Here is a 26,416-nt window from a genome sequence, read left to right as displayed (position 1 = left end):
CAAGTCCCAGTAACCATGTGGTGGCTCACAACCATCTTGTAATGGGACAGCTACAGTGTACTTATATATAATAAATGTTTAAAAAAAATATGATATGGGGTTGGGGATTTAGCTCAGTGGTACAGTGCTTGCCTAGGAAGCACAAGGCCCTGAGTTCGGTCCCCAGCTCCGGGAAAAAAAAAAAAAAAAAAAAAAAAGGACAACAACAGAACCACTGATAATTGTCACAAAAACTAGCAAAAAGTAGCAGCCATCTGATTTAAAGATTTACTGGCCTATTGTCTTAAAAGAAAAAAAATCATATCCGACTTATACTGACATTTTCTACCTGAAGCATGCTGTGCAGTATTGTGATTAATCTCATAAATATACGAGATATGCTTGAATTCTAGCAGTTCTAACTGGCATGAACTTAAAACAATGAAGTAATCACACCTATTAAACAATGTAGCTTTAGGGACATTTTAAAGTTTATACAGTGAAATAATTATAGCATCTCTTCCTAAGTCCTTGAGTCTCTCATGAGGGTTTTTGTATACACTGAGCTCAGGGCAGCTTAATAGAGGCAATGGGGGACAAAGTAAAAAAAGAAGGAAGAGGAGGACAAGGAGGAGGAGGAGGATGAGGAAGAGGAGGATGAGGAGGAGGAAGAAGAAGAAGGAGAAGAAGAAGAAAAGAGAAAGCACTAGGAGCAGCAGGAGAAGAAGAAGAAGAAAAAGCAAGAGAAGAAGAAGAAGAAGAAGAAGAAGAAGAAGAAGAAGAAGAAGAAGAAGAAGAGAAGAAGAAGAAGAGAAGAAGAAGAAGAAGAAGAAGAAGAAGAAGAAGAAGAAGAAGAAGAAGAAGAAGAAGAAGAAGAAGAAGAAGAAGAACAACAACAACAACAACAACAACAACAACAACAACAACAACAACTATTTAAGATATGTAATGACAGAGAGGGTATAAAAAAAAGAACTTGGTACACTCAATAAATAACTTTACTAAGTCTTCAATGAAGGACATGGCGGTCAAGAAAAAGTACAATTAGCCCAATTTTAATTTTAAAAATTACTAATATGCTAATAATATCTTGAAAATTACTAATATTAAATTTGAATCAAAATGTATGGTGGCAGAAAAAGGAATCCTTAAAATCATTTACCTTGGTTATACAAATATTATTGCAAGGCAAAAAAAAAGAAAACAAAACAAAAAACAAAACACAAACAACAAAATACTTCAATAACTTCAGAACAATATTAAGTAAATTAATTACCCTTACATAGTACATCAATAAGTTAAAAAGATATAGCTGGAAGCATGGAAGCTGTCTTAGTTATCTTTCTGTTGCTGTGATAGGATGCCATGACCATTGAACTGCAGACTTGTAGCTTCAGAGGTTGGCATCCATGAGCACTGTGATAGGGAGCATGGTAATAGGGAGGCAGGCATGAGAGAGAATTGGAACAGTAGCTGAGAGCTTACATACTGCATGAAGAAGATAGAACTAAAAGGCTAACTGGAAACGCATGACTTTTGAAACCTCAAAGCCCAGTAACACATCTCCTCCAACAAGGCTGCACTTCCTAATCCTTCCCAAATGGTTCTACCAACTGGGGACTAAGTGTTCAAGCATATGAGTCTACAGGGCCACTTTCATTCAAGTCATCAGTAGCTGACTTCATTTGGACCTTCCAATAATAATTTATCAGTAACAGCTTCAAGACATTTCTTAGTCTACTGAACCTTTCACCTTGAAGAACAAGGCATATGGTATACTTTTTGGCTGCTATTCTTTGTATAAACAGCTTAAATTAAAAGAATTATTTTTCCTTCTATCTCATTTAAATAAATACAAATTAACAAAACTGTTGAAAGAGGCAACAGGTTCTTCAATGACATCATGGGCTCTTTGCAAGGAGATGCAAAGAAACATTTATTCGCTTCCAATGGAGCACTACAGATCAAAGGCCAAGACCAGCTTGGTGAAAAAATGTTTACTGAGTTTACTTACAAAAACATGGATAATTCAAAAGCAGCTATACCACCAGGAAGTCCCCTAAAGACTAGGCAGATCAAGCGCATCATACAAGACTGAGAGCTGCACCACTGAGAGCCCCACTAGGTAATACACGAGCATCTACACTACAAAAAGAGTACCTACGACTACTTACATCTTACAAAACATGGAAAGGGGACCCTCCTAAAGATCCTCTGAAGATCTAGGAATCAAAGAACCTCCTTTGCCCTCTATACGGAAATATTAAGAGGTTCCATCTGAAGGATCGCTTGAAGGTGATCACAGCTGGTCTGATTCAACAGCAATGGTTATATCTAACCTAGAGGAAATAACTACATAGGAAATCATTAACATCTTAACTCAAGAGGATGACAAGTATCTTTTAAGACAATATACTGTAAAACTCAGATATTTTCCTTAAGTCTGAAAACATGCTAAGTCTTCATAAGATTAAAAAAAATGGGTTGGGGATTTAGCTCAGGGTAGAGCGCTTGCCTAGCAAGCAAGGCCCTGGTTCGGTCCCCAGCTCCAAAAAAAAAAAAAAAAAAAGAAAAAACAAAACGAAACAAAAAAAAATGTTCTTATTACATACAAGCAATGACTGGAGCATGGGCTAATGTTAAGAAATCTTCATTCTTCTCTTTCTAGAACTTTGCTCTATCGACCCTGACACACAACAGCATCTACTAGATGTCTTACCTAGTTTTGTCAATATGTATAGCTTATATAATACATCAAAAAAAAGTGTTGTTAATCTTAATTCACTTTCCTATGCCCTAACAATTACCTGAGACTGGATAATTTATAGTGAATGAGCATACATTTGGCTAAAAGTCTGAAGTGAAGAACAGAAGGAAAAGATAGAAGAACTACCATTGATGACAGAAACAAGGAAGTGTAAGAAAGAAAGAAAAAGCCAGAATTGTCTTTTAAGAATCCAATTCTCATTAAAAAGATTCACTTCTGTCATAATGGCATTAATCTCTTAATTGAGGCAAAGTCCTCCTGACATGTATCTAAAACCAGGCTTTATTACTCAGTACTACTACATGGAGGATTAAGTGTTAAAATACAGAACTTTGAAGCACACATTTAAATCATAGCACTGGTTCAAAATCAAACTCTCTTGACTCTTCTGCAATTAAGCCTCAACATGAAAACATTAATAGCCCTAGGAAAATATCATTAACATTTTATTCAAATATATCTCTACTATATATTTTAATCTATCACATACTAACACAAATAGAATTAAAATAATGAAATAATAAAAATAAAATAATGAAATAATAAAAAAAAGAAATAATGAACCTTTATAAGTAAAGATACTTATGCTATCCCTTATCTATCTCATTTTTCTATTTTGTTTATGTTCTTCCTCATTTAAGAAACACTATTATTTTATACAGACATTAATAAAAATAATGTAATTCCTGTTCTTCCTAAAAAATCAATAAAATTAAAATATGGTATAAAGGTACTCCAGTGAAATATGTGAAAGTATGAGGAGTTACTGCTAGTCATCCTCACACAAAGTCATATCTTCTCACGCAGTGTCAGCTTTGTCCCTGAGACAAGCCGGCCAAGATCAGAGTGTAAATACTTGGCAAACTGGTTACCAGGGCTGCTTTCAACTCTGGTGCTGTCATCACTGGCCTCTCTTCCACTATCTGCACATTCCACTATAATTGCACCCATAAAAAGCTGCACCGGAGAGTCAAGGTTGGGAACAGGAAACCTATCATAAACAAGAAGGCTATGTCCACTTTGAAGAGCAGGATCCCACTAATATCAAGACTGCCAAGTATACTGGCATCAAGACGGTGGTAAAGTAGACATCAGAGAGCGCCCTTCAGGGCATCCTGGGTTATACTAAGGGCCAGGCTGTCTCCTCTGACTTTCACAGCAATATCCCTCTTCTGCTTTTGATGCTGCAGCTTGTATTGCTATCACTGACCATTTGCCAAGTTCATTCCCTGCTACTACGACAAATCTGTCTACAGAGACAGATGGTGACCCTCAAAGTCCACATGGCCTTCAATGGGTAAGGAGCTCTTGCTCACCCACCCCAGCAAGAACACAGGAGGATGAGAGAAACCTTCAGTGCTGACAAGTTCTTGCTAGCCCTTAACCCCTAAACACAGCATTTTACTTCACTGTTGCTATACCAGACCCTCAGAAAAAGGAGGGACACTTAGCAATCCCTGCTCTCTCTGAAATACCAACAACAAAGTTTACTGTACCTAACCAGAAAGAAATAGGAAAAAAGATTGCAGAAAACCCAGGGGAAAAAAAACTTTTCAAGAGCTGTACTTCGCAAGATGGGTGGTAGGAAAAAAAATGTGATGTAACAATGGTAGCTCTGGCCAGCCCGGGGGTGGGGTGGGGCTCCCAAACCCCATCAAAATGATAGCTAATGATTTATTTCACAAAAAGAAAAAAGTGGAAGCAGCCAGGAAGGTAGGAAAGGAAAGAAAGAAGGAAGGACAGATGGAGGGAGGGTGAATGGGAGGGAGGGAAGGAAAGAAGGAAAGAAAGAAGGAAGGAAGGAAGGAAGGAAGGAAGGTGGAAGGGAGGGAGGGAAAGAAGGAAAGAAAAGGGTACTGCACTAGTAAGGTGTTTACAAAGGGGAGAGGGAACCACACAAGAATGAGGACTGTGTGGGCAGGCTTTATGTAAACTTGAGACAAGCTAGAGTCATTTGGGAAGAGGAAACCTCAGCTGAGAAACTGTGACCAAGCCTGGGAGGCATGTTCTAGACTGATGATTGATGTCGGTGAGCCCAGCTAATCCGAGCGACCCCGAGCATCACCCTGGTCCTGGATGCTGGAGGAAGGCAGACTGAGCAAACCATGGGAAGCAACCAGTACTCAGCACCCTTCCTTGGCCTCTGCATCAGCTCTAGGTTCCTGCCCTGTTTGAGTTCCTGCCTTGACTTTCTTCACTGATAGAGTATGATGTGGAAGTATAAATTGATGTCATTAATACTCCAGCTTCTATGTAGACAATTTAAAGTGGGACATAGGATCTAGTAAATTATACAACATATCCATAAGCAGGCCATACTAATGAAATTTAACTTACATAATTTGGTTCCTGTCTGGTTTTGTTTCTACAGTGTTTAGTTTTACTGTTTCCAAGCGCAACATAAATACTAATAAATAATCCTAAAAGTTAGATTTGGGAGTCATCATTTTTTATTATTAAAGGCTTTTACACATCAATAAGTGCCCTAAGAAATCCCAGAACACAACACGCCCCCTTTTTTAATTTTATAAAGTATAAGTTTAATAAAGTTTTGTTTAAGAAGTCCAGAATTCACATAAACAGTAACACCAAATTTGCAGCTACATAGGGAAAATCTAGTTCCAACCCAAGAAAAACTTAGTTGTCCTAAAGCATCAGTGCAGAAGGCATTGTATCCCAGCACTAGAGAGGCAGAAGCAGAGAGCCTGAATTCAAGGCCAGCCTGGTCTACACAGTGACTTTCAGGACAGCCAGGGCTACACAGTGTTGACTTCAAACAAAACAAAATATCAGTGCAGAAACACAAATTACTTCATAGCATATTATCCACAAAATGGATGGGATATTAAGGAAATCTTTCATTCAACAAGTTCTCTGGCCATATATTTACATGTCATAAGTATAAAGGATCCAAGATATAAGCCATATTATCATAATTAGAAAGACACAATTACTTCATGCAATGTTCAATTAGGTGACAAAACTCAGGGACAGTATACTAGCCCCTCTTTCACTTGATCCTAGATTTAAATAAACCTTTCTAAAGAAATGCATGTGATATCATATGCACAAATGAAGAAGAAGCTTTGCTAAACAACTGTTCTGTTTTTAATCTACAAGCATACCTCTACAGTTACCTAGTTAAAGATACCAAGTCGTCTGTAATCTAAACACAACCTAGAAAATAAGCTTTTAAATTCTAACTGGAGTTTAATAATGTAAGTTGCCTCAAGAAAAAAAGAAAAAAAGACTATACCTGGGGTTGGGGCGGGAGGGAAGGGGAGAAAATTTAAGCTCCACTCTCAAAGATGTCTATTTTCTAACACAACACTTTACTCAGAAAATAGTATTGAAAAATGTTTTGGCAAAACTGCCAACTTTATCAACATATGTGACACATAGCACAGCTGTTAAAGAAAAAATAATATGATCACTGGAGCATTCAGCAAAATTGAAAATTCTGAAGGTTTAAACAAATGGGATTAGCTTTCAGTGCAATGTAAAATACCCTATCAATGACCATACTTACTGGGTGCAAACAACACAACTTATGGCAATAGTTCATTAGAGAAAAGTGTGCAACGTCCACTTCACTGTGGTCCAATCTGCCTGCTTGTCTTTCTGTTCCCAACAATACCCTTGTACGTACTTTCACCTTGAAAATAAATTCTAAGCACTCATACCTAAGTAGGATGTCTTTATCAAACCCATCCCTTCAAGGCCCAGAGATCTACATGAAAGAGAAGGCAGAAATAATGTAAATCCAGAAGTGGGTAGATGATTCCAAGAACACAGAATCTTCCAGACAAGACAGTACTGATACGCATAAGAGCTCCAAGGCTTGACAGCACACACAAATTCTAATGAGACAAATCTCAGCACAAAAAAAATGGGAAGTGGACACAAAGTCCCACCTCTAACCAAAAAGCTATTAGCTATTTGTAATTAATATGCGGTCGGAGAGGGAAAATGAGTTAACTCAATGGTGTGTCACGGGGTCTAGCAACCACGCTCCAGGGCAGGTCTCATGCTGTAGAGCAGTTGGCGAATACAAAACGAAATCTGTGTTCTTACGTATGCTTTTCTGTTATGGTTGAGTGGGATTTGTTTTGTGCCTTGTTTCATTGTCTGGGTTGCTTTGTTTGGACAGATAGAACATGAAGTTAGGTGGGGATGAAAGATCTGAGAAAACTAAGGGGAAGGGAAAGAACATGGCCAAAGTATTTTATATGAAAAAAGTTAAAAAAGTAAATGTAAACGTGCCTATAGTAAAGTACTACATTGCTTCATATTCATAAGATTAACCATAATTCACAAGTAAAAGAAAAGTAAATAGTTCCCAAGAGCATCCAATATAGCATCAGCCTTTCCCAAAAGACACAGCCACCAACCTGCATGGGCTGGTGTAAAACAACAAAGGACAAACAGTGGTCTATAATACAAACTAATTTTATCTATACAGAAAAACAAATGTACAGGAATTCTAATCCAGCAACATGGCTGCTCTGATCGCATCCAAAGACTTTCTAGGTCTGTGGGCTGGAATGTACCCTTTGAACAAACCTTTAAGATAAAATTAGTTTGTAAGAGAAAGCAGCCATGCTTGAAAGTGAAGGACAGATAAAGTGATGAATAAGAGAAAGAACTGACAGAATGAGTCAGAGAAACAATTCCCCAATCTCAGGAGAACAGCACAGGAAAGAGAAGCTACTTGGGAGCAGAACAGGCAGAGAGCTGTGGTTCAAGGGAGCTGAGTCGATGGGCATCAGCACAGGAAGGCAGTGCAGTGTAGATGAGTTGCTCATGAGCTCATGCAGTTCAGTGCTGGTCAGCACAGGTGGACGCAGCCAAAGAATAAGAAGGAACTAGAAGATTAGAACAGATTGCCAGAGTTAGTTTGAGGCCAAGCAGAGCACTTCAGTGAGAAGCTGAGAGAAGCCAGATTGAACCAGCTTGGAGAGGAGTTTGAGCTAGGATAGCTGAGTTGAACCAGCCAGCCAGAGTTGAGAAAGAACTAGAAAGGGTGAGCTTATTCAGCAGTAAGCCTTTGAGGTAACAAATAAAAGATACTCTTATAAATAAGTTTAATGATATTGCAGATCAAGTGAAAGTCCTACTGAAAGACAATATACAGCTATCAGAACCTATAATAAAAATTGGTTTTATTTATATAGGAAAACAAGTTTGAAATCAGGCTCATAGTAAAATTTAGTTTTACCTATACCAGAAAACAAGTTTAATGATATTGTATGTCAAGTTAAAGTCCTGCTTGACAGACATTAAAAGAACCCAGGAAGGTTCCACTATACAACCTTCTACCTTGACAAGTAACAATTTCAAAACTGTCCTACCATAACGAGACAATCATAGTCATTATAGCAATGGTAATATTTCATATTACTAATGCAACTATGGAAGATTTCATGATACAACATTATCTGAATAAATATTTAAGATCCAAGAAGGAGAGCTCTCTGCTTTCAAGTAGCAAATAAAAGTTGGAGAGAAATTTTCCCATCAGCCTCATACAAACTGACACCTCTTCTTATTCTCGAAGACTTCCAAGAGTCTTTTAGATAATTGTATGAGCTTTAAAAGCCATATTGAAATAGGCACAGTGGTGTATGTCTTTGATCTCAGCACTTCAGAGGTGGTGAGAAAAGTATAAAAAGTCCCAGGCTAGCCTGGGCTAGAAAATGGGACCCTGTCTCAAATATAAGTAGATGTATTAGAAGCTAAAATGATTATCTGTCCTGTTTATAAACATGTTAAAACATCTGCGTATTAAGCAGTATATTAAGGTTTGATTTCATAGTATGTGGTCATATATGTGAAACCTAAGCATCAGACATTCTTTTACAATTTTGTGTCTACTCCTAAAAATATTGTTCCTATGAACAAATCATGTTTGAACAAACAGAGCCTTGGGAATGGCCTTGAGTTTAACTGTCAAAGAGCTGATCTTAGAACTGATTGTCTAACAAGCAATTACACAAGATCTCAAAGATACAAGTATGTGCAGTTTTGTTCAACTATACAGATGATAAAATTCCACTTGGAAAAATCCAAATAGTTCAAGTATCCGTCTACTGTTCAAGAAAGATAAGTCTAACACACACTGAATATACTGAGCTAGCTAAACCTGTAAGAGACTAGAAAGCAAATAATCCTCTAGACTGTAAAGAAATCTCTGGTTAAATACTATCTATAGATACAAAACTGTAACTGGGTAGAAAGGCCCCTTGATCAAACTAAATGATTCTTAATCTCAGTGCCCTCCACTTACTTTCAGCTCTATCTATGACAATGGGCAACTGTCCTTAACATCTCCAACTCTATTTCCTCATCCTCAAAATAAAAGATTACAATCAGCATAGTTACCTCATTGGGAAAGTCAAGAAATCCAAGTAAACTTTGTAAACACTGCCCAGCATATGTAATAACTGAGTAAGACTACCTGTAATAGGGTATACTACTCTCTTTTCAAACACAAGCTCTCTCTTACTGTAAAAGCAATTCCCAGATGCCTGTGTGGGAGTAATGGTATATAAAGGGTAATATCAAAGGCATGCCCACTTGTAGTTAGTATCCATCAAGAGATGTGAATAACAGTGCACCCTCAGTACACTACTGTGACTGCTAATACGTAATTTATTCAGCAACGGAGAAAGTAACTTCTTTTCTTCAAAGGACCACATAAATATAACAGAATTTTGTATCTAATAGTATATCAAGTTCTTTATCTCTAGAATACAAAAGTCACAGATATATATGATATAGATGCTTCTAATCCATGTTACATAAATCACCGTAGAACATTTTTCAAGACAAGACTAAGAAGATATTATTGGAATACTTTAATTGAATATTATTATATTCAATACTTCAAAATAGGAAATTTAGGTGTATGTACATAATTGACAGTTCTGTAACAGAATTTCTCTATAGAAGTCATAGTATCTCAACTTGAGATATACAATGGAGCTACTCTCCCAAGTGTTAAAACTATAAAGCACACAGTCATTCAGTGTAAGAATTAGAAATGAAGATGGTTGTGCACATCGCATGCCTTTGTTCAACTGACTATCCAAAAGTTACTCAGAGAAAGCCCTGCTGCTTTCCACATGCCTACATAACAGACTTTAAACAATAAAAGGATCCAAATCTAAGTTGCAATTCAATTCTGTAAACTTTCCTAAAAGCATTCCAGTAGTAAAACAGACTTGCCACCAAAATCAAATAACTCCACCATTTATTCTACAACAATATGCAGACGTGCCTTTAGAGAGACATAAAACAATGTGGAGTTAGGTTTGACAAGTTCCACTTTGTTTACACATGAACACTGTATCATTAATCAGCAAACGACTCACAATGACCACATACACAATGCCCTGACATTTTATCACATTCGAGGGACCCTGAAAGGGTAAATTTAATGCTGAACAGCAAAGCATAGCTAAAATTCTATCACTGCCATAAATTACCCACAAAGTAAAAATAAAAGAAGTCTATGACACTGGAATGAATATACTCTTTGCCTTAGAGCTAATACTTTAATTTTCAAGAACCACAAAGAAAAAGATCAAAACTAGTCAGTAACAATGCAGCGTCTAAAAGCAATAAACTCAAAATTAAGTTATAAATAATTTAAAGCATGTCATGAAGATATATTAATAATTCATCAGATAAATAATTTACTAAATAATCAAATAAATAAATAATGAAATACATAAATAAATCAGCAAATAAATAATTCTGCAAAATAACCAAAACAATAAGCCACCCAAACAAATCACAACCTATAAAACTACAATGATTTTTCTGGATTCTGATAGTTTTAAATAACCAAATGTATACAGAATAGATCAATCCTTTTTAGAATTAGAAATATTTGTCAATGCTATTGGAAAAATCCTCATTTTAATACATAAAAACACATTTTCAATTTCTAAAAGCAACACAGAATTAGTTCTTATAAATTATTAAGATGATTATAATGTCTACCTCTATATTTTGCATATATCTTTAATGTATTTTCCCCAAAACAAATGGGACATGAAATATTCTTAAACTTCTTTTCAAAAATATACTTACAGTATGACAGTACTTCGGCCTATCTGACGTTTTTCTTCTCTTCACCAAGCCATCAGAAGTTTTCTGCAGGGGGACAACAGAAAGCACAGCCTTAGTTAACATAGACAGCATTTCATTCACATACAAGCCATATTTTATGTGTACAGAAAATAATGGAAGTAAACCACATCAGTCACAAACTATGTCAAGTTCTAGAAATTCCGCATCAGCGTTAAGCATTCTCTACTGGAGCTGACATACAAGATGTAACAATTCACATGATTTCAGATATAAAACAAAACTGAAATGACAAAGTAACTGGCTGATGTCTAAATTTAAGGAGACGTAAGTGTCCTTAAATCTTGGAAAGAGTACAATGAGATCACCTGACTGTTACAGTCAGGATTTAGTCACACTCTAATGAGCATACCACAGGGGTCAGACATAAATTAATCTTCACTGAACATTTATCTAGTTTCTCATGTGTTCCATAAAATGCAGAATTCTTGAAATAGTCCTGATTTGTCCATAAACTTTCAGGATTTTTTAGCTTTTTGTTCTTCATTTAATTAACTCTGAAGTTATAAAATATTTTTGAAACAATACTAAACATAAAAGTCATAAAAAATGGTTTTAATTTTTCAGCTATCAATTTTTTTCAAAAATACAAAAACATTCTGACAAACAATATACGACCTTGATCAAATGTTTCCTGAAACAGTATTTACTATTATTAAAATTACTTGAGGGGCTGAAGAAATGGTTTGGTGGTTAAGTGAGGAAAATGAGAGTTCCATTCTTAGCACAAAACCCAGGACGCTCACAACCACCTACACAACTCCAGCTCCAGGGCAATCAGTCCAGTGCCCTCGCACTTTGAGACACCTGCATTCAATAGGAACATACTGCCACACAGAATTAAAATTAATAATAAAAAATCTTAAAAGCACCTGTGATGGCCATTCCTGCTTGTCAACTTGACTATAATTAATTAAATCATTTGAAGTGGGAAGACCATCTAATCTAGACCCCACCTTCTGCTGACAGCCTTATATAAAGGACCTGGAAGAAGCAAGTTTGCTGTCTTTACTTGTCCATGCCTTCTGGCAATCTACTGAAGACCAGATGAGACATCTATCTAGCCTGGTGAACTACATTCTTGGACTGTTCATTGGTAGAGAGGCGTGCATGCGTGCGTGTTATTTTTCTGTAAGTTTTGTTCCTTTAGAAAAGGCTGACTAGGTGGACTTGTTTTATGCTGTTTTGTGTTTTGTTTTGGCATTTTTTGCATATTAAGTGTGATAGTTTGATTAAGGATGGCCCCTGTAGGCTCATATATTTGCATGCTTAGTCCCAAGTTGGTGAAGTGACTGGGAAATATTAGGAAGTGTGGCATGTTGAAGGAGGTAGACTTTCTTTCTTATGGGTGGGCTTGAGGTTTCAAAAGCCTACATCAGGCTCAGTCTTTCTCTGCGGATCAAGCTCAGCTACTGCTTCAGTACCATGCCTGTTTGCCATAATAAACTAACCTAAAACTATAAGCAAGCCTCCAGTTAAATGCTTTATTATCTGAGTTGCTTTGTACTGGTGAGCCCTTACCTCCTGACCTTAGCATGGCCATCTCAACAAATCAGATCTTGAAAGGAATAGGAATAGCCAGTTGTGGAAGAGACCTCAGGCAATAGCAACTCATTTAGTGAGGAAAACGTTTAATGGGTTGGGTAGGGCCTTCTGGGGAAGCGTACATTATTGGCCAGGCCAGGGCACTGGAGATACTTCATTTGCATATGGGGGAATTCTAGCAACTGCCCTATATGGTCTTATAAGGGGAGAGGAAGTTTAACCTGGCTACTAGGTTAGGTGATGTCTGGGACAGGGCAGAGGAGGGAGAAGTTGCCCCATTCTTACTCCAGGCCAGTTCTCCACAGTCCCATGGTTCCCTGGTCCCATAGCTTTGGTCATAATATCTATTCATAGCAACAGCAAACTGTTCTTTCGTTTGTTTTCATTTTCATTTTTGTGGGCATTTTATTATGCTTTCTGCTTTGTGTTTATTTTTCATTTTAAAGGAAGAGAATAAAAATACTGAGGTGAATAGGGAGATGGAAGTGTGTGGTAGGGGAAGGGAAAACAATCAGGAAATATATAGAGTAATCTTTTCAATAAAAAGATAATAGTTACAGGTGTGATGTAATCCCAGCACTCAGGACACAGAAGCAGGAGGATCTCTGCTAAGTCTGAAGCCAGCCTGCTCTGTATAGGAGGGCCAAGGCTCTGTTGCCCAGAGAAACCCTGTCTCGGGGGCATCAAAAGATAGTATTTAAACAAGCAAACAAACAAAACCCCACAAAAGTCATATATACTGTTTTATACACCTAGGGGAACTGGATTCTAGCTGAATGGAAAACCAGATACAATGATCACATTATAATACAAATTCAGAAGTTATTTGCAAATTTTGTTTTACTTTACTATTAGGGTAGCAATAAACTTTAGTGTTCACATAAGCAATACACAAACAAATGCAGAAAATTTAGAAACAATAAGAAAACTCAAAAGCCATCTTTCAATCTTAAGGGTACGCCCCTAAGATGTTGAAAATGAATTTATATTCTGAAATACAAGGCTTGGAAGAGAATCTATCAAAAGTCAAGAACTATATGAAGTTGCTATTTCAAAATATTATATTCTAATATAATATAATTTCTAAAGAAATTGTCACAAATATCTCCTTGCTATTATTACCCCTTTGCAGTCAAGCTTACTAGTTACTTCTCTGTGTATCCCTAATCTCTACTAATAATTAATCCACATTTTAAAATTTTGTCATTTTGACACTGCAACAATTCTTTTGGAATGAGATCATAAAGTGTCCTTTAAACCAAACACTACTCCAGCAGTCAGTCAGTCAGTCTTCCCCCAACACACACACACACAATGTGCATTGTATACGTACGATAGCATATGCAATTAACAAAAACCAACATAAACAAGTGTAGAATTAGATTGCATTCAATTTTTTGAAATATTATTTAGTAAAAATGGCTTAAAAGTATGTAAAACTTTCGTTCAATGTAAAAGGTAGAGCTACAACAAATCAATTCTTTGAAACGGAAAAGAAATTCCTCTTTTAGATTTATCTTAAATGAAACTAAGACAAAAAGAAACAATGCAAAAGCACCTGAAAGATAAAAAAGAATAGAAGCTATCTTTGATAAAAGATCAACCCTTTACACTGTCAATGTATTGAAGAAAAAAAACTTATAAAATACAGTAAAATTTTTAATCACATTCTTAGATGTCACAACAATGTAAGGTTACTACAAAAGCTTCTAGACATTTACTCTGAATTTGTCTTTAATTCATCAGAGAGAAATGAAATCATTTTGTCCCTCAGCACTGTCTCTGTTACGATCCTTTGAAAAGCATGGGCTGAAATACAAATAAAGCAGGTGCAGATGGCTTAGCAGTTAAGAGCACAGGCTTCTCTTCCAGAGGACCTAGGTTCAATTCTCAGCACTAACACGGTAGCTCAAAACCATTTCTAACTCCAGTTCCAAGGGGTCAATGCCTTCGTCTGGCCTCTGAGGGTACCAGGCATGCATGAAACATACAAACATTCAGACAAAATACCCATAAAAACAATGTGTTTTTAATATAAATAGTTCAATATTAAAAAATATAAAAGAGAAAGAAACTATATATAATAGTCAACTAGCTAATGGAAGATAGAAGGAAAAAGACAGAAGGACTCCCGAGAAGTTGCAGAGGCGGCATACATAGAGGAAAACCAACAGAGACCTTGTCTCCAGTGAGGACCTGTACCCACCTTTGTCTTTTACTTTTACATATGCTGTGGCATATGTTCACTTCTAAGTACACATACAGATGTGTATAGAAACACTCATACACGACAAATAAAGAATTAACAGTGTATCAGTAAGAACTGAAAATATTTCCGATTATATTGAACAGGTTCCCAATTTCCAACACCTATCCTTTTCACTAGGAGGTGACTTACACATTTCAGCATACTTATATCTCAAACACTTAAGTACAACAGACTCTCTTACTTTCAAATACATTTCTTTTGAAGATATTAGTGCTTGTACTGATACTAGACACTAAATTTATCTCACAAGTCATAAGTATTATTTAAAATATTCTGAAATCAAATGTAAATTTAAAATCTACTACGTAAGCTGAAACTATGGCATCATACCCACAAAGAAAAACTTAATACCTTCATAAATGTTTGGGTTTTCTCAAATATTTGAAGTATAACTAACTGAAGCATCACATTAACTAAATGGAATTCGGGCTTTATATGAAAAAGATTCAGTAATGGCTAAAAACTTAGAGAGTAACACCATGTGAGAATACATATACATACATATGTGTGTATATATGTGAAAAGAATATACCCATGTAATGTAAAAAGAATAATATTTAAAATCCACTCAATGGCAACTTACTAATCATGCTACCATAAAATGAAAAGATAACCATTAGGCATATATAGCAGACAAACAAACAAAAAAAGATACACTAACCTACTTGATTCAGGGCCACCCAATTCAAATAATGTAGCAAGATTATGATTCAATGAATTTGCTAATTGGAGTTGGTAAGATTCACACACACTACCTCTAAGAATACAGAAAAGGAATTTAAATAGAAAAAGCTGAGCAGATTTAAACTTCCATCAAACTAAAGACTAAAGTAGCTAAAAACTGTCATCAATACTTAGCCATGAAGAATTTATGTTATTTATGTTGCTAGAAGATGGTTCAGTCTGGAAAGTGTTTATCACCCTCTTCCACCCAGAAGACTAGGGATGGAGGTGATTAATGACCTGATGATCTGTGTGATCTGTTGGGACAGTCCAGATCAAGTTTCCACAAGCAGGACTGCAAGTGGTTAATAGTCTAGGTGACCTTTACGTTATTTGTGTGGCCAGGGGCTTTCCCAGGCTCCAACAACCAGGAGCAGAGATGGATAACAGTCCAAACGACCTCTACTGTCTGTATGACAAAGATCACACTAGAACCTCCCCATGGCCCTCAAGATAATACACGCAGCCTATCTTCAGAACTCAGCTTCGTGGAAGATGTGACATGTACTTTGAGAAGAATGTCAAGGTAATTATGCCTCCTTGTGTACAGAGGATTGCATTATACCAGAAAACTCTTCCAAATTGTACTGTATTTAACTGTGCCTACAATAAAACCCCCGGTGTTAGACTCTTTAAAAAAAAAAAAAAAAAAGGCCAGGCATAGCAGTGTGTACCTATGGTCTAGTACTGAGGAGGCACAGACCTGAGGGTCTCTGGGGCTCACTGTGCAGATAATCTGGCTGAATCAGTGAGACCCAAGTTCACTGAGAGATACTGTCTCAAAAATAGAGAAGATTGACTGAGGAAGACACCAGATATGGACATGTGTAAATAGATCCATGTGCACCCACATACATGCACGACAGACAGACAGACAGGGGGGTCGGGGGAGAGAGAGAGAGAGAGAGAGAGAGAGAGAGAGAGAGAGAGAGAGAGAGAGAGAGAGAGAGAGCATTTAGAGAAAATCAGTGGTAGGATGCTCAAATTAGAGAATTCTTCTCCAAACTATTTGTGCCTGTTCTGTACTGATATAATTCCTGAGAAAACAGCAAACAATTTAGCAGTTTAAAACTGAATTTAAGTTGGAAGTTTATGGTGAAGTTAAAAGAAAATAAGCTACTTCAACTAGATATTAATGCTCAGCACAGGAGACTGTTTAGCCTTACCATTTCGAACTTTACCAACTCACACCAAGTTTAAACACCAACCCATTCTAAGACGAATACATAAATAAACTAATGCATGGTGACTTTTGAGATTTTACTGTTATCATTATCCCGTATGTATCCCAGTTCTTCAAAAGAATTTTTTTACTTAAAGTAGACTTTAAAAAGCACTTACATGGGCACATTCATGTTCAAAAAACGTTCCCCAAATTGTGACTTTTTTCATTTTAAATAAGAATAAACAAAATTTTGAACAATACAAAATAAAACTTAATGTACTTTAAAAATAGATTTTAAATTATCAAAGTAAATCATAAGTGTATTACTTTTTTATTTTCTTCCAAACAATAAAAAAAAAAAAAAACCAAAAGGCTTGCCTCTAAATCTGCCAATGTCAATGAGGATGTGAACATTATTATAGAGATTTTAATAACCAAAACTACAATATCTAAACACTAAAATCATGAATCAGGATCACAAGCACTTATTCCAAAATATCTGTAACAGGCACTGCATTAGCCACTGCTCTGGAACTAAGACCCCAAACTAGTATAGTAACCATTTCTCCACCGTGTTACATATATTGCCTAGTCACGATACTTACATCAATTCCTCCCACTCCGAAATAGCCATTTAGAATTCGCATCTGAGAAGAATGCAGCCTGTTTGCATGTCTCTAAAGAGCAGACCTAAAGGTCAACTGCTCAAATCATAATACTATTCTTTTTTCAAAATAGCTCACATTTTATATTTGAAAGAAAATATATGAAATTTTTACAGCTAATCAGCTATTATCCCCTATAAAACTAAACACATCAATGAGTTAAGAGTGCCTTTACACAAACACAGACACATACATGTCTACCCACACACATTGATGTGGTACCAGAGAGCGAGCCCTGGGCCTTACACACCTGGACACAGCTCGACCATTGAGCCATATTCCCAGCCTGCTGTTCTTTCTCTCTTTCTTTTTTCATCTTTTTTTTTTCTTTTAGGGTGGGTAGGGAAGTATTTAATTGGTGAGGCTATCCTTGAACGTTTAATCCTCTTGCTTCCACCATCCACGTACCTGGGATTTCAGGCCTAAACCACCAGGCTAGGTTCCTCTGAAACTTTTGAAGTAGCATTTTATTTTTCAATGGTTAGTTCTTAAAATTCACTACATATTATTCTACAGAAGAATACTTGCTAACTACTTTATCATCATCTTTCCCATCAATTAAGAACTAACACTAGTGTTAAGCTGTAAATATTAGCAAGAAAATCAAGTAGAAATAGTTCATGCCTTGTTCTCACCTAATTATAAAAATTATCTTAAAAGGTTATGTGACTTATTTCAAATTCTATATACTTAAAATCATAACTATTCATAATTATATATCCGAACTGAAATTATAATAAATTAAATATTCTGAATTTAAATTATCATTATGAATTTTACAATTAAGCCATTCTTATAATTTATATGAAATCTTTTAACAAAAAAATAGATCTAAAATTCTACGACCTTTTTGTAAACAAAGTCATTAATTTTCAGTCATCTTTTGATTAGATTGACATTTACAAGTAAAGATATATAGGTTATTATTTTTTGATTTAAGTTCCTACTAACAAGTGTAAATAAAAATCATTAACTAAAGGTTATTTAAAGTTTTTCAATTTAAATTAGGTTCCCTAAACTTGGGATAATTTTTGGTAAATGCTTTTTGTTTAAAAAGTATAAACTGCCATATAATTATAAATGCAATTTAAATCTGTTACTTAATTTAAGATAATTTAAATTCAAAGACATCAAGAATAGTTATTATAACTTTTAATTAGACTATGGTTGAGATACTTATTCTAATGTCACTTTAAGAAAAACTAAGGTTATATACCATTTCCATTTCATTTTACTGTCATTTTATCTTATATTAAAATTAATCCTTGTGTTCTCAGAGAACTGCACTCATTTTCAATCTTCAATAACATTTGTAAAATGTCTATAGTCAAGTGCAGCCCATAATGAATTTGTTAGTCAATATGAACTTATCTAAGTAGTTTATGGATAAATTTCCTAGAATCACTTTAAGAGACCAAATTTTACTTCATGGATGGTTATTGATTGGACTATTTAAACTACCATAATCAAAAATTTTTACAACAAAAATCAATGTAACAAATATCTAAGTAAGAAAAATACTTTACATTCTGCTGTAGAAACAATGTTTTCAATATTTTACCACACACAAGTCAGATAAACAAAGTAGTTTAGTAATTCTTTATACGAGTTTTTATCTTTGTGAGTTAGACACAAATTTAATAATCACTGTTACTTAGCACACTTCATTCACAATTGCACATAGAAGATACATAAACAGCAAAAATACATATCTATATCTGTTTATAAAAAGCTAAGATTCCTGATATAGATTTAGATATAAGATATGGAAAAAACATGCTATACTAAATCTTACAGAAAATTTACTAACTGGCTTTTCAGGTTGAAATTTTTAAAAGTATTTTTAAGAAATGCACATAGTACCATTACAATATCTGAGTTGTTTCCAATTAAAATTTATATTGAGTAAAATTTATATTATGCCTTCTAATTTAAATAAATGTAAAAGAATGTTAGTTCTCTGTCCATTATAAAAGAGTAAACTGAAGGTCATGTGCACAACCTCTGGAGAGGAGGCTCTACCTTAGAGCACCAGTTCTCAAGCTGTGGGTCATAACCATTAGGGGTCAAACTGCCATTTTACGGGGGTCACAGAAGACCATTTGCATATCAAAAATGTACATTACAATTCATAACAGTAGCAAAATTAAACTTATGAAGTAACAGTGAGAACAATTTTATGGTTGGCGGTCACAACATGAGGAACTATATTAAAGAGTCGTAGCACAAGGAAGGTTGAGAAGCACTGCTCAATGGTAACCACTCTCCTAATTTGAAGGTAAATTCACGTCTCATCTTTTAATTACATCTTTCAGGGGTTGGGGATTTAGCTCAGTGGTAGAGCACTTGCCTAGCAAGCACAAGGCCCTGGGTTCGGTCCCCAGCTCTGAAAAAAAAGAAAAAGGAAAAAAAAAATTACATCTTTCAATTCTATTGTTATAAATGGTATCACACTAAAAATATTTGCTACTTTTAATTCGATAGTAGTTTTGAGATCTACTTGTACATCAATCTACTTATTTAGTCTTAATTATTATAAAATAGTAGGGCATATATTTTATTTATCCATTCCCTCACTAATGAACATTTGCGGTATTTCTCATTTTTCACTATTACAAGGTTCTAAAAAATATTCTTGAACAAGTCTCTGTCTGTCTCTCTGTGTGTATGTGTGAAAGAGACCGAGGAAGAGATAGTGAGAAAGAGACAGAGAGAAACAGACAAAGAGAATGTAGTTTCTCTAAAGCAGTAAGCCTCTCACCTGAGGAGCTATATTTGGGACTAAGTAATCCTTATATTTGTGGCTTACTATAGGTAGCAAGTTTAGCAATGTCACTGACCTCTGTCTAGTAGAGATCAATAATACCCTATATGACCAACAAAAATGTCTCCAGACACTGTTAGGTGTCCCCCAGTTGTAAAATGATCCTTCTGAGAACTGCTGCCGTAATGTCTCCAGAGAGAATGGGGAATATACTTCCCACTTACCTGGATACTGCCCAACTGTTCACTAAGTATCTCTACCAACATACATTTCTACCATCATATAATATTCTCTATTTCCAAACATCTTTAACAAAACTTGATAATCTACAGTGATCGATTTTCTAAGGAAATAAATCCCTAATTATCCAAAGGGAAACGCCACTAGAAGGTATCTAAGGTCAAGTGGTGTGCACATGTTTCTACTAGAAAAGAACGCCTCTAAACTTCAGTAAGAACATTATCTACAGAATAGTCCCTTCCATTCCCCCTCCCCCTCCCCTGCTTCCTCCCACACACACACATTTTTTGAGAATCCACGCTATTAATATTAATATACTGAATTACTTCAATCTTCTTAAAACTGTCTTTTCAGAAGACCCAAGATTACAATGCCTCGTCTACATTTCCTGCTAAAGCTTTCAAGACCAAACTGTTTAAATAACTGACTGAAATATGCTGAATGATGTCATCATTTATAGTACAATTTTCACTTTTAATGCTGACTTCTAAATAAGAAAGCAGACTACATATAAGCAGTCAGACATTTACAATAAAAATATATACCTGTTAAGTTATCAAACTGACCTTAAAAATGGATTCTAACTAAATCAAAATGGTGACCTAACCACACATTCCAAGTCTTTCTCTCTTGTCACAAAAATTAAATCTAAACCATGCAATTATTAAATTCTAGTCCTCACACAAAGCATCAGCTAACATCCCTGTTTATTAGTTCTGTGAAATGTCTGTGGCTATTTTCTAATAAAAATTCTTAAATTATATAGCCAACCTTTGTGGGGCTCCTGATGCAGGCACCCACATAAGCATTTATAATGAATGCTATGGCACACTAATGGTTAACAATTTCACTGTCAGTTATTGCAACCATACCAGATGGTTGACAGAGGGTGAAAGAGTGAGAAAGAGACTAGATGACTAAGGCAGATTACAAACTAAAAGGAACACCACAAAGATAGGAAACAATAGCTCACTATCATTAAAATTAAAAAATAAAAATACAAAAATATAAAGTTACCTTGAGAGTGTTCCAAATTTAAAAGGGGGTGGGTGGGGAGAAATTGAAGACAGTGTGAGTAATAAGAACATCCCAGCACACCAGCTCTCCATATCTCTCATGTTCCAGTACCAAAAAGCCAAAAGAAACAGATCTGTCCCCTCAAGGAATGGATAGTAAGTATGGCCCATGGTGAAAATCAAATTAGAAAAGCATGGTACCCAATCTAAAGATCTCCCTCAATATTCTAATCTAAGGAATCATAAAAGTTGCTGGGGAAATGTACAGGATGACCAAATAGATGTTTTAGGAAGATTAATAAAGAATCAAGAAGAATGAACTAAGGAAGAAAAAAACACAGACGAATCAATCTGGAAACAAAGGTATACACGGTCCTGAAATCCAGGAATTCTGAAGACCCTGGCTGCAAAAACCAAGGAAACAAAGTGAGCTTGACACATCACTGGCTTAATAGTCTAAAAAGGGAAATGAGGGAAAGTGTCTATATTTATTTATTCATTCCATCAGGAAACACTTCAGTAAAACTCTACTATAATATCTTTAGCACTACTAAGTTCATGTAAGTGTCAGAGGAGCCCTGAGGCTTGACTCTGACTGAGATCTGGGACAGAGCACTGCATTTCAAGACTAGTGGCTATTGCCATCTTGTAAGGAAGTGCTGAGGATTTTGTCTTAAGAATTTTATTTCTATCTAAAGTATTTTTATAACAGATATATACATTTGTTCCCAAGAGTTTTAAACATATATCCTGAAGTCATAAATAAAAATAATGTATTAAGTATAAGATTAAAATGGTAAATGCATCTCCAATATCTTCTACTTCTATGTTCCTCCCCAAATCTGTCCTGCCCCATACACAACAGCTAATCAACATCATACTGAACTGAACGTGACTGCGTTCTTACTTTTCCCTCCGTATGTAGAATACAAATTAAAACATTTAGCTATTGTCGGTATTGACTTTCCTATTGTATGTGGTGAGCACTCCGATACTGTTTGGTTAAGAAACTAAATACTAGTTTTTAAAGTGATCAGTGTGGACATCAGAACCTGGAGCTCATCCACTGCAGTTAAATAGCACATCAATATATGAGCACGCCACAATTTATTCACTCTACCTCTAGCTGATGTGCATTTGAGTGCTGCCAGACATGTGAGTGCAACCATGTTTTTCACTGGGGAGTTGAGACCATTAATAAAAGTTATTATGGAACATGTATTGATTTCTGTCCACTTTTATTGCCTTTGTGATGTTCTATTAGGTCTCCTTGGGTTAGTTTTCTGTAGTTCATTTATTCTTGTATCTTCCTTAGGTATCTATTCTTCATATCTATATATTCCTTATAATATTGGCTCACAACCATCTGTAGTGGGATCTGATGCCTTCTTCTGGTGTGTCTGAAGACAGCTACAATGGACTTATATATAATAAATAAATAAATCTTTAAAAAAGAAGATTGGCTGCACTCAAAGCATTTGATACCACATCCTGAGGCATTCCAAGAGATCTGCTGTACCCAGGGCATCTGACACAACAGTCGAAGACATCCCAGGAGATCCACTGCATCCAGGGCTCCACAGGTTGAAGGCATCCCAGGAGTTCCTCTGTACACAGGGCAACTGGGCAACTGACACCACAGTCTGAAGTCCTCCTGGGGGCTCTGTGGCATGCAGAGCAACTGACCCTGAAAGCCTTGCTGAAGTTCTGCTGCAAACAGGGAAACAGAAACCACAGTCCATAGGACCCCTAAGAACAGCTTCACACAGGACAACAGTTTGACTGCTTCTCTGAAGACCCAATAGTCTGAAGTCCTCTAAAGAGATCTACTGCAGCCAAAGCAACAGATCAGCAGCTTCTCTGCCCCTGGAAGATTCCCAAGTTGGAAGGCCCCACAGGAGGTCTACTACAGCCAGAACACAGGACTACCAGGAGACATGTAGCAATCCAGCAACAGAAGAGGCAAACTCCAGACAAAGTCATCCAGACCAGTAAACACAAGGTATAAACAGATGGCAAGAGGCAAGCGCAAGACCATAAGAAGCAGACCCTACTCTATGTGGCCATTATCAGAGTCCAGTTCTCCCACCGCAGCAAGCCCTGAATGCACCAACACACCTGAAGTCAGGAAAATGACCTAAAAACCCTATTTCATGAAGATAATAGAGTCCTTTAAGGGGGACTTAAATAGCTCACTAACAGAAATACTAGAGAACACAGGTAAACAGGTAGAAGCCCTTAAAGAAGAAACAAATCCCTTAAAGAAATACAAGAAAACAGGTGAAGGAATTGCATAAAGCAGTCCAAAACCTAAAAGAGGAAGTAAAAACAACAGAGAAAACACAAACGGAGGCAAACCTAGACATGGAAAACCTAGGAAAGATGTCAGGAATTAAAGATGTAATCTTGTATCACCAACGGAATACAAAAGAAAGAAGACAGAATCTCAGATGTAGAAGATACCTTAGAAAAGAATGACCCAACTGTCAAAGAAAATTCAAAACATAAAAAACCACTAACTGGAAACATCCAGGAAATGCAGGACACAATGGAAAGAGCAAATCTGAGAATAACTGGAGTAGAGGAGAAGGAAGACTCCCAGCTCAGAGGACCTGAAAACATCTCCGACAGAATCAGATATGGTAACTTCCCCAACCTAAAGAAAGAGATGGCCATAAAGTTACAAGAAGCTTAAAGAACACCAAACAAATGGGACCAGAAAAGAAAATCTTCTCATCACATAACAAAACACTAAACACAGAGAACAAAGAAAGAACGTTAAAAGCTGCAAGGGAAAAGGGCCACCAAGTAGCACACAAAGGTAGACCTATTAGAATTACACCAGACTTCTCAACAGAGACATGAAAGCCTGAAGAGACTGGTCAGAGGTCATGCAGACTCTAAGAGAACACAAATGCCAGCCCAGGCTACTGTACCCAGCAAAACCCTCAATCAACATAGATGGAGAAACCAAAATACTCCAGGACAAAACCAAATTCAAACAGTATCTATCTACCAATCCAGCCCTACAGAGGATCCTAGAAGGAAAACTCCAACCCAAGGAGTTTTGGTGGAGTTTTACCTACACCAAAGAAAAGATGGTATTAATCCTCTTACAAAGAAGCCAAAAGGACAGAACCACAAGCACATAAAGCCACCTACAAAAACAAATACATCAGGAACCAACAGTAATCTATTTTTAATATCTCTCAATATTAATGGACTCGACTCACGTATAAAAAGACATAAACAGACTAGATACACAAACAAGATCCAGCATTTTGCTGCATATAAGAAGCACACCTCAATAACAAAGACAGACAGACACTATCTCAGAGTAAAAGGCTGGAAAAAGGTATTCCAGCAAATGGTTCCAAGAAACAAGGTGGAGTTACCATCCTAAAATCCAATAAAATAGACTTTCAATCAAAAGTTATCAAGCATGATGAAGTACACTTCATATTCATCAAAGGGAAAATCCACCAAGAGAAAGTCCTATCTATACCCCAAATGCAAAGGCACCCACATTCATAAAAGAAACTTTACTAAAACTCAAAACACACATTGAACCCCACACAATAACTTCAACACTTCACTCTCACCAATGGACAGGTCATTGAAACAAAGTAAACAGAGACACAGGTGGGGAGCTGTGATAGGCCAGCCATGTTGGACTTCCAGAACCATGATTTTACTGAGTCGCTGGAAGCAGAGAGTTTGCAGCTAGCGGAGAGCCGCCAGGAGAGATACTAATCTGAGATAAATTAGCTCCAATGGCTTGCTGGAGCCAGAACTAGGGATCACCAGGGTACACACAGAAACAGGTCCTACCACTTTTTATTTTTACTGCAACATAGAGGTTCCTCAGAAAATTAGAAATAGATTTACCTAAAAACCCAGCAATACCACTCTTGGGAATATAACCAAAAGATGTCCTACCATTGACTTGATCACAAGGGCATGTGTTCCACTATGTTCATAGCAGCCTTATTTGTGATAGCCAGAAGCTGGAACCAACCCAGATGTCCTAGGACAGAAGAGTAGATACAGAAAATGTGGTTCATTTACACAAGAATATTACTGGGCTGCTAAGAATGAGGGCATCCTGAGTTCTGCAGGCAAATTCATGCAACTAGAAAATAGCATCCTGAGTGAGGTAACCCAGACCCAAAAGAACATGCATGTTATATACTCACTAATATGTGGATATTAGACAAAAAGAAGTACAGAATACCCAAGATATACAGTCCATAGAACTCAAAAAGGTCAATAAGCTGAAGGGCCCAAGTGAGGACGCCTCAGTTCCACTTGGGAGGGAGAAGAAAGCACCCACAAGGGGAGAGGGACGGGAGGGAGGAAGGGAAGGGAAACACAATCTGGTATTGGGTTGGGAAAAGGACTGAAGGCCTGAGGGCCAGCAGGAAGAATGGAATGAACATTTGCAATGAACATTTGAAAGTAAATTTATGTAGCTAATAGCGTATACTGTAACACACTACATGAAACACTGCAGCCGCTAAGATATTTTTGGTATGTTTTAATTTTTGTTTTCTTTCGGGGGGGGGGGTTAGGTAGGTTGCAAGGGCAGAGGGCAGATACAAAGGGATAGGGAGATGATTAGTATTGGGGTACATAATGTGAAATTCACAAAAATCAATAAAAGGTTTTGTTTTAAGTAGATAGGAAGAGATAATCAAAATCAGGGCTCAAATTCATGAAATAGAAGCAACAACCAAAAACAATACAAAAAAAAAAATCAATGAAACTAAGAATTGTTACTTTGAAAAATTAACAAAAGTGACAAACTGTTAGACAAGCTAGCAAGGAGAGATTATCCAAAATACTAAAACAGATGAAAAAAGAGACATTACAACTGACAGTGAGAAAATTCAGAAAATACTAAGAATGTAATTTAATATTCTATATTCTACCAAATTTAATAGTCTATATTCTACCGAACAGGAAATTCAAGGGGAAAAAAATGAATGAATTTCTAGATGTATACAATCTACCAAAGTTAAATAAAGATGAAATAAATACTATAAATAGATCTATAACAGCCAGTGAGATACAAGCTGCAATTAAAACTCTCCCAACTCAAAAACATCTAGTACAGAATTCAATCAGAA

General features: G+C 36.3%; 1 long non-coding RNA gene across 1 annotated transcript in view; it reads right to left on the bottom strand.

Moving 5' to 3' along the window:
- Positions 1–1,314: 1,314 nt before the first annotated feature.
- Positions 1,315–26,416, bottom strand: part of LOC116899228 — a 53,367-nt gene continuing 28,265 nt past the window's right edge. The window contains exons 2-3 of the long non-coding RNA XR_004387698.1: positions 10,844–10,906; positions 1,315–1,395 (exon numbers count right to left, since the gene is read on the bottom strand). This is a non-coding gene — a long non-coding RNA (uncharacterized LOC116899228). The remainder of the gene's footprint in view (positions 1,396–10,843; positions 10,907–26,416) is intronic.

The sequence above is a fragment of the Rattus rattus genome, chromosome 4, assembly GCF_011064425.1.
Source record: "Rattus rattus isolate New Zealand chromosome 4, Rrattus_CSIRO_v1, whole genome shotgun sequence".
NCBI classification, from domain to species: Eukaryota; Metazoa; Chordata; class Mammalia; order Rodentia; family Muridae; genus Rattus; species Rattus rattus.
Note: the sequence above shows the minus strand (reverse complement) of the source record. Positions and strands in the feature narration are given on the sequence as shown.